The sequence below is a fragment of the Podarcis liolepis genome, assembly GCF_965112155.1.
Source record: "Podarcis liolepis genome assembly, chromosome: 7".
NCBI lineage: Eukaryota > Metazoa > Chordata > Lepidosauria > Squamata > Lacertidae > Podarcis > Podarcis liolepis.
In genome coordinates, this window is record NC_139561.1 from 34,282,723 (window position 1) to 34,301,339 (window position 18,617).

Consider the following 18,617-nt stretch of genomic DNA (forward strand, 5'->3'; position numbering starts at 1 on the left):
GCTGCTCACCCAGGATCTGTGTTTCCTTTTAGAAATGAGGCACAGCAGAGACTGTGGTGTCTTCATAGTTTCTTCACACATATGTACAACCTGAGTCTACGATGGAGGGGTTCACTGCATTAACACCCAAAAGAAAGGTTTCTTCAACATCTGAAGCCTTGGATTCAATCAGAAATCAACCCCCATGCTCTGACCCTCTCTCTAGCTTGCTGCCTTTACCAGCCTGCAACTTTTTTTAAAAGATATTTATTAAAGATTTTAAACATTAAATTCGCCAAACACATATAACACCCTCACCCAAATACAACAAACAAAGAACAACAGAAAATAGCAAAAAGAGTAACATATAATGAAAAACACACCACAAAATCAAATATCCAACATCCATCTTTTCTTAAGCTTTTGGACTTCCTCACATCTCCCTTTCCTGCGTTCCCAATTATAAAATTATAAACAGCAATTTATCACCTTATTTCAACTCTTATTTTGTAGTTTTCAAATATTATGTCCCCAACTTTAAACATTTTTATCAAATACTTAAATACTTAATTTAGACATAATGTTATTCCAAAATTTATCTTTTTCTCAGATCTCACTTATTCTCATGTTTCTTTCAACTAAATTGCTGGTGCCGTGTTGTTTTCAGTCCTGCATCCTTCTTAACACTCATACAATTTACAATGTTTTCGTAAATAGTCCTTAAACTTTTTCCAGTCCTCTTCCACTGCCTCTTCTCCCAGGTCTCGGATTCTGCCAGTCATTTCTGCCATTCCATATAGTCTATCAGTTGCGTCTGCCATTCTTCCACGGTGGGCAAATCTTGGGTCTTCCAATGTTTTGCGATAAGTATTCTGCAACTTTTTAAAGGTTACATCACAGCCAACTCTCCACTCCAAACTCAGGCTTTTTGTTCTTCCAACTAACTCTGAGTTGAGGGCCCCACCCATTTGCCATCTGGCCCAGAGCCTTTGCCTTCTTAATGGCCCATTACCTTTCCTTTGTCCTCTTAATGGCACATCTCCCAGGCAATTATCTCATGAAGAAACTAGCCTGGCTTATTTAGCTTTAAACATTTGATGGGTCTAGGGATTAAGTGTCTGGCACTCACAAACTCATAACAGTACTCCCCCCTCCCTCTACCATTGATTAAGCCATGTGATGAATAGCTTCACCAGTCTACTTTCTGCACACCAGTTTGCTGTTACAGGAGTGAGTGGAAATAATGGAAGGAAAGTGGCTCCAGCTATGGTTGGCCCCACCTACCCTGAGTTCTGGCTCCACCTATTCCCTGCCCTCCACCCCACCAGGTCTAATCAGGAACAGCCGCCACTGCTGAAATAAGTAAATAAATGTTCCCTTTTTGTTTTGGCAGTGGCCCATGGATCCTGATCAGATGTGACACTGATCTAACCACAACTGCAGCTAGTTGCACATAAAAGCCACAAGCAGCTGATTAGATGTGACACTCCAAAGCATCTTTGATTACTTAGCCACAAGTAGAGGAGGTTGAAAGATTTCAGTCTCATTTGCATGATGCAGTGCTCAAAAAAAGACCGATCAGGGTTTTCTTGTCAAAGCAATGCAATTAGCATATGGTAGAAAAGTCAATGTTTTCTTTTTAGGATCTTCAGCTTTTCCATTTGCCTTTTATAATTTTTTAAAAACCCCAATCATGTATGCTCCACCCCCCAATCTATCGTGCCCCTTCTCCCCCCATAACTTACTTCCATTTAAAATGCCATATTGGGAAAGAACAAAGGACCCAGTAGATAAAATCGCATCTGAAAAGCAAATCTTCACTGCAAACCTTTCATTCAAGGACTAAACTGAAATGTTAAAACATTGACTTTGGCTGTTGTCTCTCTGGCAATTAATTTTAATATGTGTGAACCAACTATTTTATTGTAGTTAAACAAAGGGCATTGTCTTCATGGCAAAAAACAAACCCTTGCACTAAAAATCCAGGGGTTGGATCTTGATTACCCATTGGTGAAACTCTGGTCATAGGAGGTTCCACTGAAACATATTTCACCAAACTGGTCCCACCACATGCTTTGGACCACAACTCCCATCACCTTTGACTTTTGGCCATGCTGCCAGGGTTGAGGGGAATTGTCATCCAATACAGTTGGAGAAAAACAGGGTGGGAAAGGTTGCACTAGAGGAAGGGCAGGGGGCAATTTTCACTGACTCTCCCTTCTTCATACAGCCTCCTGTGCCCTGGGAAGTCAGGGGGTCCTCCATAAAGCTGCTCCAAAAATGTTGTGATAGGTGATGATGCAGGGGGAATTTGTGAAAATCACATCCCACCATCTCCCACTCGAAGCCTGCTGTTCATACAAGGGCACATTTTGATTTATCCCTATGAACATAGGAAGTGCCCTACTGGATCAGACCAATGCTCCATATACTCTAACATCCTGCTCCTCATTGTGGCCAACCAATTGCTTCTGAGGAACTCATAAGCAGGATTTAAAAGTTATATTCCCTCCTGTTCTGTTGTCTCTTAGCAACTGATATTCAGAGGGACACAGCATATGTAATTGTGATGTAGCCATCAAGGCTAAAATCTATATCCAGGCCTATTTTTCATGAAGTTATGTGATCCCATTTTCCAAGCCATCTCAGTCACTTTGCATTGGCCATTCCATAAGTTCTGGAATACCCTTCCATTGGCGATCTGTTACCCTTCCTCTTTTCTATCTTTTACACAAAAAGCCAACACTTACTTTTTTTCCTTCAAAGGTGGTTATATAACGGTCTTAAAATTTATTTTTTAAAACCTGATTGCTTCCTTTGGATTCTATTTTACATCTTTTTTCTTTGCAATTGACAGGAATTTTCACCTTTGATTGCATTTTTTAAACATAAGCTTCTCTCTGCACTAGGGATGGATGAATCTGTCAATATGGGCTTCTCTCCATCATTTGTTTTCTCCGGTCCTATATTCAGATTTCCACATTTCCAAAGCAATAGGCATTTTTTTGAAAAAAATCCTCCTGAAAATTCATCACCATTTTAGTGTGAATTTCTCTTAGCGAATACATTTTTGTTTGCAGTTTTGACCCGTGTACACATTTTTGCGAGCAATTTTCCCTAACAGAATGCATTTCTATACCACGTTATCACTAATATATGCTTTTTTTTTTTTAGAAGCAAAGTAGCTAGTAAGCCTGATGTTTATTAACCGTTGCTACAGGGTCCTCAATCCCCACACACAGGAGGGAGGAGGAACTCAGAACAATGGTATGCAAGCTCTTACACAGACTTTTGAAATTGCCTACCCTGTAACCCAAGACCACCCCCAAAAAACATCATACATATATCACAGAAGGAGGCGGGTCTACAGCAGAAATCCTGTTTGCCAGGATACCTGATAATGGTCACTGATTGCTTTTACCTGGGCAGTCTCGCTACACTTCTTTTTTTATTATTAAAGATTTTCTTGTTTTACAGAAGTGTAACATCTTGTATTTTTTCCATGTAACATTTTTACAAATCCGTTTCATTTGTTGAGACATTAGGGGGATAAGGGAAAAAAGGGGGGTGGAGGGTATGCATACTTCCCCCATCTAGTTCTAAATGGCCCATCTAGTTCAGCGTTGTCTACACAGACTGGTAGCGGCTCTCCAAGGTTTACAGGCAGGGAACATTCCAAGCCCTGCCTGGAGGTGCCTTTGGGGATCGAACCTGTGACCTTCTGCAGTTGCCCTACTACTAAGCTATGACCCTCCCTCCTTAAATAAGCCATAAGATAACATCTCCACTTTAGCTTACTATTTTGCTGAACAATCTTGGGTTGTTTGGGTTGCGTTAAAGGAGCTACAATGGGATTGCTCCTGATGGAGTCGAGGGAATTAACAATTTCTCCACTTCTTTATTTCCTAAACATAAAGAGACACTGCTGCTTTTTCTATGATTCCTACAATGGGGGGGGGGGGAGAAGACAAAGTGAAAGAAAGCAGCCTTTCTTTCATTTTCTTTTTCTTTTAAAAATGAAGGCTAAATTTAATAGGTGTCAGGAAGAAACCTTTCCGTCCAGCGCTTTTTTATGCCTCTTCTGTTCAATACGTGGTCAAAGATTAAACTAAGCAGATTCTGTATTGAGCCGAAAGATCACAAAGAAACATGCCCATTGTATCCATGTACACACGGAGAGATGCTCTTACTTCCAGCTCTGCTTAGAATCTGTAAGATGTCTGTTTAGCAGGCAGCTCAGCCGCACTCCTTTGTACAAGCAATTCCAGGACCTGCTGAAGGCAAGGGGAAAGAAATCTGGTCGCCATCATTCTATCTAAACAATGCAGCTTGAAAGAATGAAATTACTTAGCATATTTCAAGCCTCGTGGTAATAGGGAAAGAGGCGAGTCAATGCACACTGGGGGCATTGTTGACACTGATTTTCAAGTTTTTAATACTTTATGGACTGATAGCATAGGTTTCAGAAATTATTTCAGGGGTTAAATAAAATAAGCATACAGAGTGGAATAGTGTTTGCATGTTAAAAAGAAGCATGTTACCGCTGAAGCAAGTCACAGGTCCATCTGTTTCGGAAGCAGGGTTTCTCCAAATGCAAGTTAGTGGAGAAAAGTAGTGTGTTGGCTTCTGGAAATTATATCTGCTAAACCAGGCATGGCCAAAGTTGGCCCTCCAGATGTTTTGGGACTACAACTCCCATCATCCCTAGCTAACAGGGCCAGCGGTCAGGGATGATAGGAATTGTAGTCCCAAAACATCTGGAGGGCCAACTTTGGCCATGCCTGTGCTAGACCAACACTGGTTTCGAGCTAAGTACAGGATGACAGGAAGCTGCCTTGGACACTTCTGAATTCCTTGCCTGAAGCTTTTGAGTTTTTATAAAGCAGTTCATCTAGAACAGTATTGTTCATTGGTCCATCTAGTACAGTATTGCCCATACTGACTGGAAGCATCTCTCCAGGGTTTTTCAGGCAGGTATCTCTCCCAGCTCTACCTGGAGATGCCGGGGATCGAACCTGGAACCATCTGCATGCAAAGCAGGTGCACTGCCACTGAGCTACGGCCTTATAGCTTCTAACTACTAAAAGCCATGAATTCAGTGTAGTGGGTCCAAGCCTGAGGAATTTCCTCCCAAATGACATCAGACAGGCACCCTCCTTGCTGAACTTCAAGCACATGACATTCTTGTTCCAGCAGGCATTTTAAGGTAGCATTCGGTTTTATGATACAGTGGTACCTCGGGTTACATACGCTTCAGGTTACAGACTCTGCTAACCCAGAAATAGTGCTTCAGGTTAAGAACTTTGCTTCAGGATGAGAACAGAAATCGTGCTCCGGCGGCGTGGCAGCAGCAAGAGGCCCCATTAGCTAAAGTGGTGCTTCAGGTTAAGTACAGACCTCCGGAACAAATTAAGTACTTAACCTGAGGTACCACTGTAGTTTGTTTATTGTTCTATTTTCTGTGGGTTGCTTTTTCTATACACCTCTTAGAAATGCAAATAATTAAGAGGTATGTAGAAGTCTTTTAATAAATAAAAGTGAAAATTAGGTAGGTTTGCATTATAAGGAGCAAATTATCATGGCCCAGACCTTTTAAAGAGCTAGCATTCTTAGAAACAAATCTGACACATGTCAGGCTGGAGGTGTCAAGGTATGATTAGGACAGGGAACCCGATTAACTTTTTAAAAATGCTTTTATTTAACTACAGCACCTACCAGAGCCCATGACCTTTGGGAAGGGAATCGTATTCATTAACTCGCAGTCCTTACAAGTCAGAGTTCAAATTGTGTTTGAATGTTCATTGCTTTGAATCTTCGCAACTAAGGTCGGTGTTTGGAAATGATGGGTTTTGAGCTCCTTCATTGCAGATATTCACACTAGATTCATGCTGACAAGGAAATGCAAAGTCCCTACTAATGATGCAGAAGGGTCAAAGGTCGGCTGAGAACATATAAGAAAGACAAGCTGTAGTGACTTTCGCCACTTTAGCTGATGAAGAAAGTGTCTGACACTTGCCCTCACCGTAGTCCTCAGAAATATTAAAGTTGTTACAATGCAGCATTTTTGCAGCAATTAGCTTCTTGGGTATTCTGGTCAGGCAGGCACCACCACTACCAAGACAAATTGAAAGATATTGAGATGAAATTCTTCATTAAGAAGCCCCCTTCTTCCTCCTCCTCCTCTAGTGATCGTCTCTGTTATGGTATGGCAGACCATAATAAGTGATTTATAATAGCCTGCCTTTAAATGCCTCTTGGAAGATGCGTGGAGACTGGTATTAAGTTATACAGTTTGGGCAAACTTGACTTCACACTTGGAATTGTTACTTTAAAGAAATCTAACTTAAGTAGAGATGGGAAAATATGCTGTAGGATGCATTTATTTTATGTGTGTGCCTATGTGTATGTGTTGATAGCTATCTAGATGTAACATGTACACATCCATGCATAACATCATATTATATTTTGCATGCACTGGAAACAGAAACAACAAAATTAAATTATGATTAATTAATGAATATTAACTCTCTCTGTCTCTCTAAGTGCACATTTTGCAAATATCTAACTTCATTACAGTTTTTTGAAATGTCACTAGCTTCCCTCGGGTTGGTAATTTAAAAGCATTAAAATGTAAAGGCACCTACCAGCTATATTTAGTCAAGATTAATCTTCTCAAGGGCAAGAGGCTCATGATTATTATGCCATAAAGTATACAGTGGTTTATAGAATATGCCAAAGAGACAGGTCTCTGCCCACCATGCCTTACAATCTAGGTATTATTTATTTTTTAACATACAAAGCTGCTCTGTACCGCATCTGATCAGGGTTTCCTTGCCTACCAGAGGCTCTGAAGGATCTTCACAACTAGGCCTAAGTCTCTTTAGCTGGAGATATGAGGGACTGAACCCTCTGCTTTCAAAGTATATTGTTGTGAGTTGGTGGGGGGATTCAATTCCTGGAATAGCCAGACTGACTTCCTGGTGAGATAATGGCGCTCTAAGTATGGGTCATTAAGGCAACAAAGGAAGTGGCTCTGTGCATATAGCAAATTGGTGGTGTTGCTCCCTCAAGTCGCTAGAGGTTAGAAAGACAGAGGGCAGGGTTGGGAGTTGTGTGTTCGAGCTAGAAGTGACAAGTGACAGGCTGCAGGCTGGACAGCTGGGAGAGATGGAGCCATGCCTCCTCTCAGTCTCCTCTTACCAGGCTAACCATACCCAATTCCTTCAACTGTGCCTCATAATGCTTAGTTTCCAGGCCCTACATCATCTTGGTAGTCCCCCTCTGTACACGTTCCAGCTTGTCAATAAAGGTAAAGGTAAAGGACCCCTGACAGTTCAGTCTAGTCGCGAATGACTCTGGGGTTGCGGCGCTCATCTCGCTTTACTGGCCGAGGGAGCCAGCGTTTGTCCGCAGACAGTTTTTCTGGGTCATGTGGCATGACTAAGGCACTTCTGGTGAAACCAAACACCATATACCTTCCTGCCAGAGTGGTATCTATTTATCTACTTGCACTTTGACATGCTTTCAAACTGCTAGGTTGGCAGGAGCTGGGACCGAGCAATGGAAGCTTACCCCGTCACGGGGATTCAAACCACCGACCTTCCGATTGGCAAGCCCTAGGCTCAGTGGTTAAGACCACAGTGCCACTTAAATTGTGGCACCCAAAACTGAACACAATAGTCCAAGTGTGGTATAACCAAGGCAGAATGGAGCAACACTATTACTTCCCGTTATCGGAACACTAGACTTCTGTTGATACAGCCTACAATAGCATTAGCTATTAGTGTCAACTGTAAATTTGATGAGCATCCTCTCAATACCTTCATCTAAGTAATTTATGACAGGGATTCAGGTGGCACAGTGTATAAACCATTGAGCATCTTGGGCTTGCTGATCAAAGGTTGGCAGTTCAAATCTGCACAATGGGGTGAGTTCCCATTGCTCTGTTCCAGCTTCTGTCAACCTAGCAGTTTGAAAGCATACCAGTGCAAGTAGATAAATAGGTACTACTGTGGTGGGAAGGTAAACGGTGTTTCCATGCGCCCTGACACTCGTCATGGTCCTCCATGTGCCAGTAGCAGTTTAGTCATGCTGGCCAAATGACCTGGAAAGCTGTCTGTGGACAAACACCAGCTTCCTTGGCCTGAAGCGAGATGAGTGCCACACTCCATAGTTGCCTTTGACTGGACTTAACCATCCAGGGGTCCTTTACCTTTTTGCCTCTTTAAAAGTCATTTATAAAGATGTTGAATAACAATAGGCTCAGGACCAATGGACTCTGCAGCACCCCTTTCCCAATTTACCAGCTTCTCTGCAAGGATATAATGGGGAACTTTATTAAAAAGCCTCACTGAAATCAAGGTACCGTTTGTTCCGGAGTACAATACGACTTTTTACCCTTGGAAAAATCACCCCAAAAGTCGGGGATCATCTTATATGGTGGGCATATGTGGAGCCACCTGCTGGGAAGGAGGAGAGGGAGCCAGTGAGCAGAGGCGCCCCTTCTGCCGTCGCTCCTCCTCCCTCCCCACAGAAGGGGACGCAGCCTCCTGTGATGCGGAAAGTCCTCCCTCGGCTCATGGGTGCCATGAAGGTGGTGCATGGCTTCGGCCAGGGCTCCAAGGAGGTGGGCATCCCCACATGTGAGGGCAGCAGAGGTCAAGGTGGCCGCTCGTGGCCTTTTCCTGGAGGGAGGGAGTTCCGCCCACCAAATGCCTCACCTCGGGCTGCTGCTGCTGCGACAGCAGAGGCAGTGGAGGGGTGCGCGCTCTGCCCCTGGCAGCACTTGGTGGGTGCTCTATAACTCTATAATTTAACAGCAAAAGTTGGGGGGTCGTCTTATACGCCCAGTCGCATAATACTCCAGAATCTATGGTACATAACACTCACAGCATTCCCCTGATCCACCAAGCTTGTATCTCTATCAAAAAAAGAAATGAGATTTGTCTGGCATGACTTGTTTTTGAGAAACTTCACCAGGCGAGATGTTCCACTAAACAGAATAGGTGGGTAAATGACGAAAAGTGAAAAACAACAAAGCTAGATTGATGTTAATGCAAAAGGTCAGTTTGAAGACTTGGACTAAATCTACTCAAGATTCTGAGTGCTCAGATCTCCAAGTTCTTTTCCATCCCAAAGGAGAATAGTAGCAACATGGACCCCTGCAATTAACAAGTAAAATTAAATCTCTGCATTATCCAGGCCTAGCACAAATTCTAGGAAACCATGTGCTGTTCTTTAGATTCAAGTTCTGCCCTCCATCTCCAGGTTCCATTCAATTCCTAGTTCCGGCTAGTTCTCCCATTTTCAACCCTTGAGTGTATGTGTCCTTGCCTCAAGAGGTTCCACACCAGGCTGAGTTCATGCCTGGAATGGTCACCGTTGGCCCCTCTCTCAGCCTCAGCAGTAACGTTCATGCAAAAATGATGTGAGAAACTCACCCCATTTGAGATGAGAATATAACCTGTAAGCATTACCGTCATTTATGCCTGAAAGCTCTTGACCTATCATGTTCATTTATTTAAACAAGTTAGGGAAGGTACACCAGAAGATGGCTTGAGTCAATAACATTATGAAATATTTGCAAACCCAACATGAACTCTGCAGCTTACACAAGTGCTTTCATATTTTTTTTCAGCAAATCTTAGCGGTGGGAAATAAACAGACTTGAGATCTGATGTCAACTTGAAAGCATGAAACCAGAGTAAACATAAATGCTTTGATACTTATTAATTATAGATGCCCCTAGGAAATGGTGCCCTATTTTAGACAACAACAAGGTCATTGGTCATCTAGATTAGTCATTTCTATGATGCTCATTTCGTTTGTCTATCTTTGACCAATTAATTATCATGTTGACTCTTGTACACATAAACAAGGGGCTGGGGCAAAAATTGAAAAAAAGATAAATGGAGCTGTAAAAAGGTTCAGAAAAGAGCAAACAAAATTAGCATGGGGCCAAAGCAACTCCCCCCAAAAATATTACAGTTGGGGCTTTTTGTTTTTTTTTTTTGGGGGGGGGGGTTAAGAGTGGAAATGCTTTCATATACTCTCTGGATTCTGCCCACTAATTCATTACTGAATAAAGACTATTTGGGATTTTGGTGTGAGCCTCTGCATTGAACCCTTAAGGGGAATTTCTCCCCACAAGTTTTACTTAGCCTCTTTATCTGAGGTTATCTGTCTTTGAGCTTAACAGTTTGTAGTGTTTCCAGGCACTGGAAACAGGTTTGGATTCCCTTCAGATAGAAAGGAAGCTTCCTAGGTGGCCTAGCACAAGGCCCTGTTTCTGATGTGGCTTTGGTCTGCAGAACAACAAATCTACTGCCTTGAACTGGATTTCTCAGTTCTTTCCTGCTCATTCCACAAAAGTGAAGGGGAAAGCAGCTCTTGGTAGTTTGAAACGTAGCATTACCGTGCCAGAAACGTGCTGCGCACACTGCACAGATGGGCACCGCAAGTGTTCCAGTGACTGAGCATTGCACATTCTTTCCAGTTCCTTGATTTGGATTCGGAGCTGGAATACAATTAGAGGCAGAGAAGCAAAGCGTCTCAGAATACAGTTTGAAATGCAGTGATTGAGGGTGAAACCAAGAAGTGAAACCCCAAGGCGTGTCAAATATTTATTGCTTGTATTTGCAACTGAACAGCAAAAGGGGATGCAAAGTGATGCAGAAACCTAAAGGTAGGTTGTTTGTCATTCAAACCTTTCTCCTGGAGAAATCAAGTCACCATGGAACTACTGTACTGTACATGCAACTACTGGTTACCTCTGGACAACAGGGAAACTCCAGCAGCAATAGGGCCCTTTGGCTGGCAGACAAGGGGATTCAGTGAATGTTTTCCAAAGCTGTGCACAACAAAGGAAGTTGGGAAATTCTGGTGGAAACAGAAATGGAAGTAGAAATTGCCAGTGTTCACTTGTCTCTTGTCTGAAATCGAGAATATTGTTAGTATTTGCTGATGCTGTTGCTTTCAGTCTACAAACAATTGATTACATTTCCCTCCCCTCATCTGCATTCTGCTTCCTTTGCATTGAAATGAATGGGGTGGGATATTGTAATGACAATGTAATTTATGCAATTAATTGCATAGGTTATGTGATTTCTCCAAAGCAGGAAAAATCAGTAGTTTTTGGTGTTGGACAAACTGCAGCAGAAAAGAAGTGGTGCTGCATGTGACAAACGGAAAGCAATGCCTTCTTACATCCCTCGAGAACACACCTGTGGATCATGTGGTTTGAATCAGGTTATGGACACTGTAGGATGATGGGCTAAGAGGGAAGCAGTAATTGAAGCTGAACATGGGATCAGGATGCAGAGTAGGGTGGGATAATTCCCAAAGCAAGCAGCCCACATTGGGTACCAGCACCACCACTAGAAATGTTCTCCACTGAGCTGTGCTGAACCCATTCAGATGGCTAGTCTCCATGCACAATTTCATATATGCAAAATCCCAGTCTTTTTGGAACATGAGAAGCTGCTTAGTAGCATCTCCTCTAAAAGGCAGTGACTCTCCAGGGTCTCACACTGGATAGTTTTCTTTTCCTGCCTTGAGATGCCTGGAATCAAACCTGGGACCTTCAGATGTTTTACCACTGAGCTACCATCCTTTCCTATGTTTGGTTGCAAGAGCCAGTATGGTCTAGGACTGTGGAGCCTTGCATAGCAAGGGTGTTTTGCTTGTTTGTTTGCTCAAATGAAACCAGAGATCACCAAGAGTCTGCGCCCAAGAGCCAGCCGCTGTGATTTGTGATATTTTCATAGCCCAGCAGACTTATACAGCCTGCATCTGTAATGCCGTGCTACTGGTAAACATAAATGAAAATACATTTTGGCAGGTGCCTAGATATGGATATATATACACAATGCGGCTGTTTGTCCCTTACAGCAGTGAACCTTAATTCACTTTCCATGCCATTCATTCATTCATTCCCTCCCTCCCACACATCGCTTGGTAATTCTCTGCCATTTTTGTTTGCATTTCTATTAAGTGGTGCCTCGATTCCATCCTTGCTCCTCATCAAATAGCAAATTATAAGCCATGTATTCCCCCCCCCACCCACACACACACTCACAATGTATTGAATAGCAGCCTCTGAAACACCTGGCCAGTCATAATTACATGATTGCTTTTAAATAAGAAATATATATTTTTAAAGCATTTTAAAGGCACTCCAAAGGAGGTAAACATAACAGCAGAAAAGTTCCCTGTTTTGACTGTGCAACAAACTACTGATGTCCACCAGCTTAAAGGACCCCTGACCATTAGGTCCAGTCGTGGCCAACTCTGGGGTTGTGGCGCTCATCCCACTTTATTGGCCGAGGGAGCCGGCGTACAGCTTCCGGGTCAGCTTCCGGCCAGCATGACTAAGCCACTTCTGGCGAACCAGAGCAGCACACGGAAATGCCGTTTACCTTCCCGCCAGAGCGGTACCTATTTATCTACTTGCACTTTGATGTGCTTTCGAACTGCTAGATTGGCAGGAGCTGGGACCGAGCAACAGGAGCTCACCCCGTTGCGGGGATTCGAACTGCCGACCTTCTGATCACCAAGCCCTAGGCTCTGTGGTTTAACACACAGCGCCACCCGCGTCCTGCCCACCAGCTTAGATAGCTTTAAAAGAGGATCCAACAAATTCATGGTGGAGGAAGCTAGCGATAACTACTAGCAATGCTGGCAATGCTTGCTCTCCACAGTAATGCTTCTGCATATCAGTTGCTGGAAACTGCAGGAGGGGAGAGGGCTCTTGTGTTCAAATCCTGCTTGTAGCTTTCCCAAAGGCATCAGCCTGGCCACTGTGAGAACAGGAAGCTGGTCTAGATGGGCCACTAGGCTGATCCAGCAGACACTTCTGATGTCCTTATGAACTAAGCATCACTTTCTCGTGCAGGGGGCTATGAGTACCAAAGGCAGACATGTGTATCTGAAGAAGTGTGCATGCACACGAAAGCTTATACCAAGAACTAACTTAGTTGGTCTTTAAGGTGCTACAGGAAGGAATTTTTTTATTTTGACAAAGGCAGACATGGTTTTCTTTCTGAGTAAAGCTCTGTGGGCAGGAGCAGACGAGGTTTGGTATCTTGGTATTGTTTATAGATGAGGTTCATGACCTAAAAAAAGGATACTGTGGAGCTGAACATGGTTCAGCAAAGGGAAGCCAACATAATGGAGGGGATGGAGTTGTACCCCTTATGAGGAAAGATCGCAACATTTTGGGCCTTGCAATTTAGAAAAGGCGAGAAAAGAAGATGCGATCGAGGTGTATAAGATTGTGCACAGCATGGAAAAAGCGGACAGAAGAACATTTTTTCTAACACTCAAACTCAGAGGCATCCATCGAAGCTGAACGTTGGAAGATTCAGGACAAAGAAATGAAAGGAAATTGACAATGCATTGTTCAACTCTGGAATCTGCTCCCCCCCCCCCCCAAGTAGTGAGGGCCACTAATTTGGATCATTTTAAGAGAGGATTAGACAAATTCATGGAGGACAAGTCCATTGATGACTAAATGATGTGATAGCTGTGTTAGAACTGTCAGAGGCAGTTTGCCCCTGAATACTCCATTTTAGTTCCCACAATGCCTCAGAACAATGTTACATAGGGGAATCATTGCAGCAAATTATAACCCTGGTTCCTCACCCAGTGCTAGGCAGAGGACCCAGGGCAGCCATCAACAGTAGGCACTGCTGGACATCATCAGGTCCTGGCGCAGCTCTGGGGTCTCACATTTCATAGTGCTGTCTAGACGTTGCATTTTCCCTCTTGTTCTCTCTTCTCTTTTCAGGTATGTAATTTATTATGAGAACAAGGAAAAACCCACTAAGCCACTAATGAAACAGCTTCCAGGGCAAAGGTCTAAGCTGTAGCAGTCAATAAATGGCTAATTGCCTGGACCATATCACATTATAACTGGTGTTTTATGACTCAGAAAAGTTGCAGTTTACACTGTGAGCCCCCACAAAAAAATGATAGACTAAACCAGCAGTTTTCAGATTGTGTTCAAGGGAATGCTGCAGTTCCTTGGAAGGTTATTGCAACTAGCAAGCAATGTTCTCTGAGATGCCAGTCACTACCAATCTTGCCCTGAAAAATAAAGTGAGAGAGAGAGAGCATTCTGAGTGCATTTTAGGTTGTACCATGCAAGGCTATAGTGAGATCCGATAGACCTTGGCAGTGGTCAACACATTTATTCATTTTATACATAAATGAATAAATGCGTTCAAATGGCTCCAGTGAAATATGCCACTAACTCTTCAACTTCAAGTGAGGCTATCCCTGAGGCTCTGAGACCCTGAGGACAACATCCGGATGCTTACAAATGGAGCATATGCTTTTTCAGGGCATATTACTACTCTCCAATATCAATAGTTGTTGTTCTTTCCAGGTATTGTGAATGCAGCAACCCAATTTGTATATGAATAATTTTAATTTCCATGGAATTGTATTTTTCTCTTTTGTGTCCTTATTTCTTATATATTATTTACTTATACTTTTTTAATGAATTAAATAAATAAATAGATATATTAAAATAATGATCATGCTTTGATCTATTCCCTTTAACTACAAACTGATGTGGTTATGTGTATGGTTGAATGGGGAAACTCAAAAATGACATAGAGGCTTCTTCTACATACTCTTGGCATTCAGATGTCCATACGTTTCTGAATTAAAAGAAAATTGCATTTTTAAAATTTGCCTCAAAATGCCTGGCAAGTACCAGGCAATTGGGAGACCAGGGAGGGGAAGGGTCTCAAGAATCTGGAAGTCAGGCAGGCAGAAGCTTTATCCAAACATCTGGTACACAAGGGTGCAAAATGTGTGAGGTGTGGCAGGATCATGGCCATTAATTGTGCCCCCTGCATGGTGGCTTGTTCACTAGCCATGCCTTCCAGCAACTATGCATTCAGCATCAATGTGAACAACTAAGCTGCCTTCTGCAATGCATGGGGGTCTATAACAGGTACATTGGGGAAGGGTGTCTGGCAGACAAGTCAATGGGGAAATAATTTCATGGAAGTGAAAAGTTCAATTGCAACTGGATTAAGCTATAATGAAATCAAGTCAGTTTGGTTGGATTATAACACCAGTCCTGGGGGACATACATTCCTATCCACTCCAAAATGAGATCAATGCCTCTCAAAAACAGACACCCAAATAATTTATTGGAGGTCCTTGGCAAATGCATTAAAAATTGTTGTGAAAGGCTGTCCCTCATTATTAGCATCTCTTTCCTCCTAAAACGAGCTGCAGTTGACACGGAAAGGGTTGTAAGGGAAGTCTTCTGCACTGCAGACAACAGACACTCCATGTGCCCAAAGGGCAGACTTCACCAGCTGACCTGTTTCCTCATCTGACCCGAGAAGCTGAATTTTATCATGTCTTTGATCGTGCAACTTTCCTCAAAGTCAGCACTGAATGCATGCTATTTTTTCTTAGCAAGAGAGCTGGTACCAGGACCTAGCAATTTAGGGCAGCTGCCAGGGTCCCAGAACCCAGACAGCGTCCATTGCCGATGCCTGACCCAGACCCCTATTAGTTTTTTAAATAATGCCCTAGTGCTCTGAGTTGCATGATGGGGCTAAATCTAGCTGCCCTATTAATTTTCCACCATTCCCCTGACATAACATCACCACAAGGCACTTGGGGAAATTAAAATGCAGCTGGAGACAACCACATGGTGCTACTCATGGCACAAGATGCTGCTTCTGCTTGTAGCAACCAGGTAAGTCTAAAGGGGCCCATCAATATCTGTTTAACTTGAGCAGTCTCAAACCTGGTGCCAGTCCTGATGCTAGGTACTGACTTTGCAGCCACAATTTCTAGTCAAGTCAAGGGATGGTAGATCAACCACACATTAACCATCACATGACAACTCTCATTCAGACTGAACATGGCCATTATTGCCCTAATGTTAAGGGCCATTTTGGTAATCAGTCAACAAGGTTGTCCAAGGACAATTTGCTGCCATGACAGCATATTGTCTTGACAGAGAAAAATAAATCAGTGATACCTAACGCAGAGAAAACATTGCCATACAACCAAGTTTCTATATGGTAATTTTATTATTGATGAATTAAAAACAACTCATTTTTTAACCAAATATCTCCAGGGCAGCTAAGAAGGTGTTCAAAAACAGCAGCTCAGACAAAGGTCTTCCCCATCATCTGTTACAAGAATGAGGAATTTATGGCCCTCCTGCTCTTACTGGACTCCGATTTCCATCTTGCGCATGATTAGGGATGATAGGTGTCCTAGTCCAGTACCATCTGGAAGCCCCATGCCCACCATCCTGACTTTATCCTTTTTAACTGGGTATGTCATTGGTCATGCTTGCTGGGTCTGATGGGAGTTGAAGTCCATCAGCTTCTGGAGGTCCAGAAGTTTCCCTGCATCTCTTCTACATACAAAGCAGTTATCCAAACCACTAAGCTACAATCCTCGGTGCAATGTAATTCAGTGCAAATCAAGTGGAGGATATGCATGTATGAATCAAGTCTGAACTACAGAAATCACCAAAGAATTAAACTCCAGGAAATATTTCCCTTTGAGTACATGAGATTTTATCAGTCTAGGGATTCTAAATTTGACTCTCCTCTTTTTGTTTATATGGTAATTAATTGTATCAGTGTAGAGAAAGAAACATATTTTTTCCAGAAATCACTGTGATTTCCCAGGACTGGTTTCGGAAGCCCTTTGGAGGATGCTGCGTGCCGTAACAAACCTTCCATCGGTTTGATGAAACAACAGCCTTGCCGAGCCTCTCTCTGTTCACATCCCTGGTAATGAAATGAAGAAGATTGCCACCGCGCTTATCTGTAATGGAATTGAATATCTAGCCTTTATTAGAACAGATTCACAAAATGGACTTTGATTCAGCTGCTTGCGCACAAACAAATGAGATCAATTTTTATCCCGCTTGCAGGGACAATATGATTCCAGCTGGCTGGGTGGGGGTGGGGGGAGGCAGCAACGTGCCCTTAAAGAAAAGCAGAGTTAAATATGTAGGACTGATAAATATGTGAGTTATTCTGCTGTCACCAAAGTGTACTGTATCTGCATGTTTAAAAAGCTCATGAAAGTTCAAGTGAAGCAAATTAGCATGGTGTGCGCATCACATACACACCCTGTCCTTATTAATCCAGTGTCTCAGAGCAGTCCGTTTGCCTAAGCATCTCCACAACGTAAGTTCTGCTTTGCAAAGTGCTAAAAGCACTTCCCCTTGCCAGCAGTAAACATAAAGGTTGGCTTCTGCATTTTGTCTCTTTGTCATGCTTTGGCACCACCGATTAACCCAATCCAAGTGTGTGCTTTGCAAATGAAGGAGTGAGCTATACAGGTAGGGGCAGGTTCACATCCCATTGGAGTACAGTGGATCCGTCAGGAGCTGCCGGCAGCAGGTGTGTTGCTGCCCCATGTGGTGAACCACTTAACTGCAGGTGGCAGCAGCCTTATCAGTGAAGTATGTCCAGGCCATGGACTGTTCCTCCCATCCATGCTAGTCCTTCTGCACAAGACAATATATAAAAGACACCTTGCTCTATAGGAGCTTTGTTTGAGCTATATAGAGCCTCAGCTGGTAACACATCAAGGAAAGTTAAACAGACAAAAGAATTCGGCTGCAGTGTGAGGGGGCCAAGGCATGTCCCGGCATGCTCAGATAGGACCAGAAATGGGAGTGATTCCTGCCAGAAATCCCAGAGAGCTATTGCCAGTCAGTATAGATAATCCACCAGGTGGGCCAATCAATGGCAAGTCCACATGGCAGTGCAGCAGCAACAGTAGCCCAGGGAGAGAATAACTGACTGGGGAGGGGTGGGGCAGGAAGCATTATAAACAACATTTAAGAAAGGAGCAAGAGTAAGGAATTAATGCAAGAACAGCGGAGAAATTAAAAATTCAACATTCTTATTATGCCACTCCCACCCCGGAGTGAGAGTAAATTTGGCACACACCAACTCCCCTGGGAAAAAGAGTCAGAATGGTTTTGTCCTGGGCAGGAACTGGAGAAGAGTCAGGTGGGTCATCAGACCAATCAAGATGGAGAGGAAGTTAGCTGTTCCCCAAACACTTTGCTCTTTTCTTTGCAGTGCCCTCCCTCCCTCCCTATGCCTTATGGGCTTTGCTAGTTGTCTGTTTGGAGGTTGAGCAGGAATTCCTGGGGGAGCCCCCAAATTGGCCTTGGGGTGCGCCCTTTCCACCTACTCCATGCTGCTGGGAGTCCTGTTCTTGGAGTGGCGTTTTTTATTTGTTTTGAATGGCTTTCAGTTTGGGCAGGAAATACAAGTTCGGATCTGGCGGGGTAAATATTTAAGGCATTATTGGGTTAAGGATGCTCTTTGGTCAGTCTACACTAGCTTGATATTGGATCCAAGGGGAATACTGACTGGGCAGGGCCATGGGCAGGGCGATGGGCTTCGTGGGGTGGTGAATGCTTCTCTCCGGGAGGGAGCCTTCCCAGACCCGCTGAAAGAGGCGGTTATTAAACCGCTTCTTAAAAAACCATCTTTAGATGCAGCCACGATAGCCAACTATCGCCCAGTCTCAAATCTTCCATTCTTGGGCAAGGTGATTGAGCGAGTGGTTGCTGAACAACTCCAGGCACGCCTGGAAGAAGCGGACCATTTGGATCCCTTCCA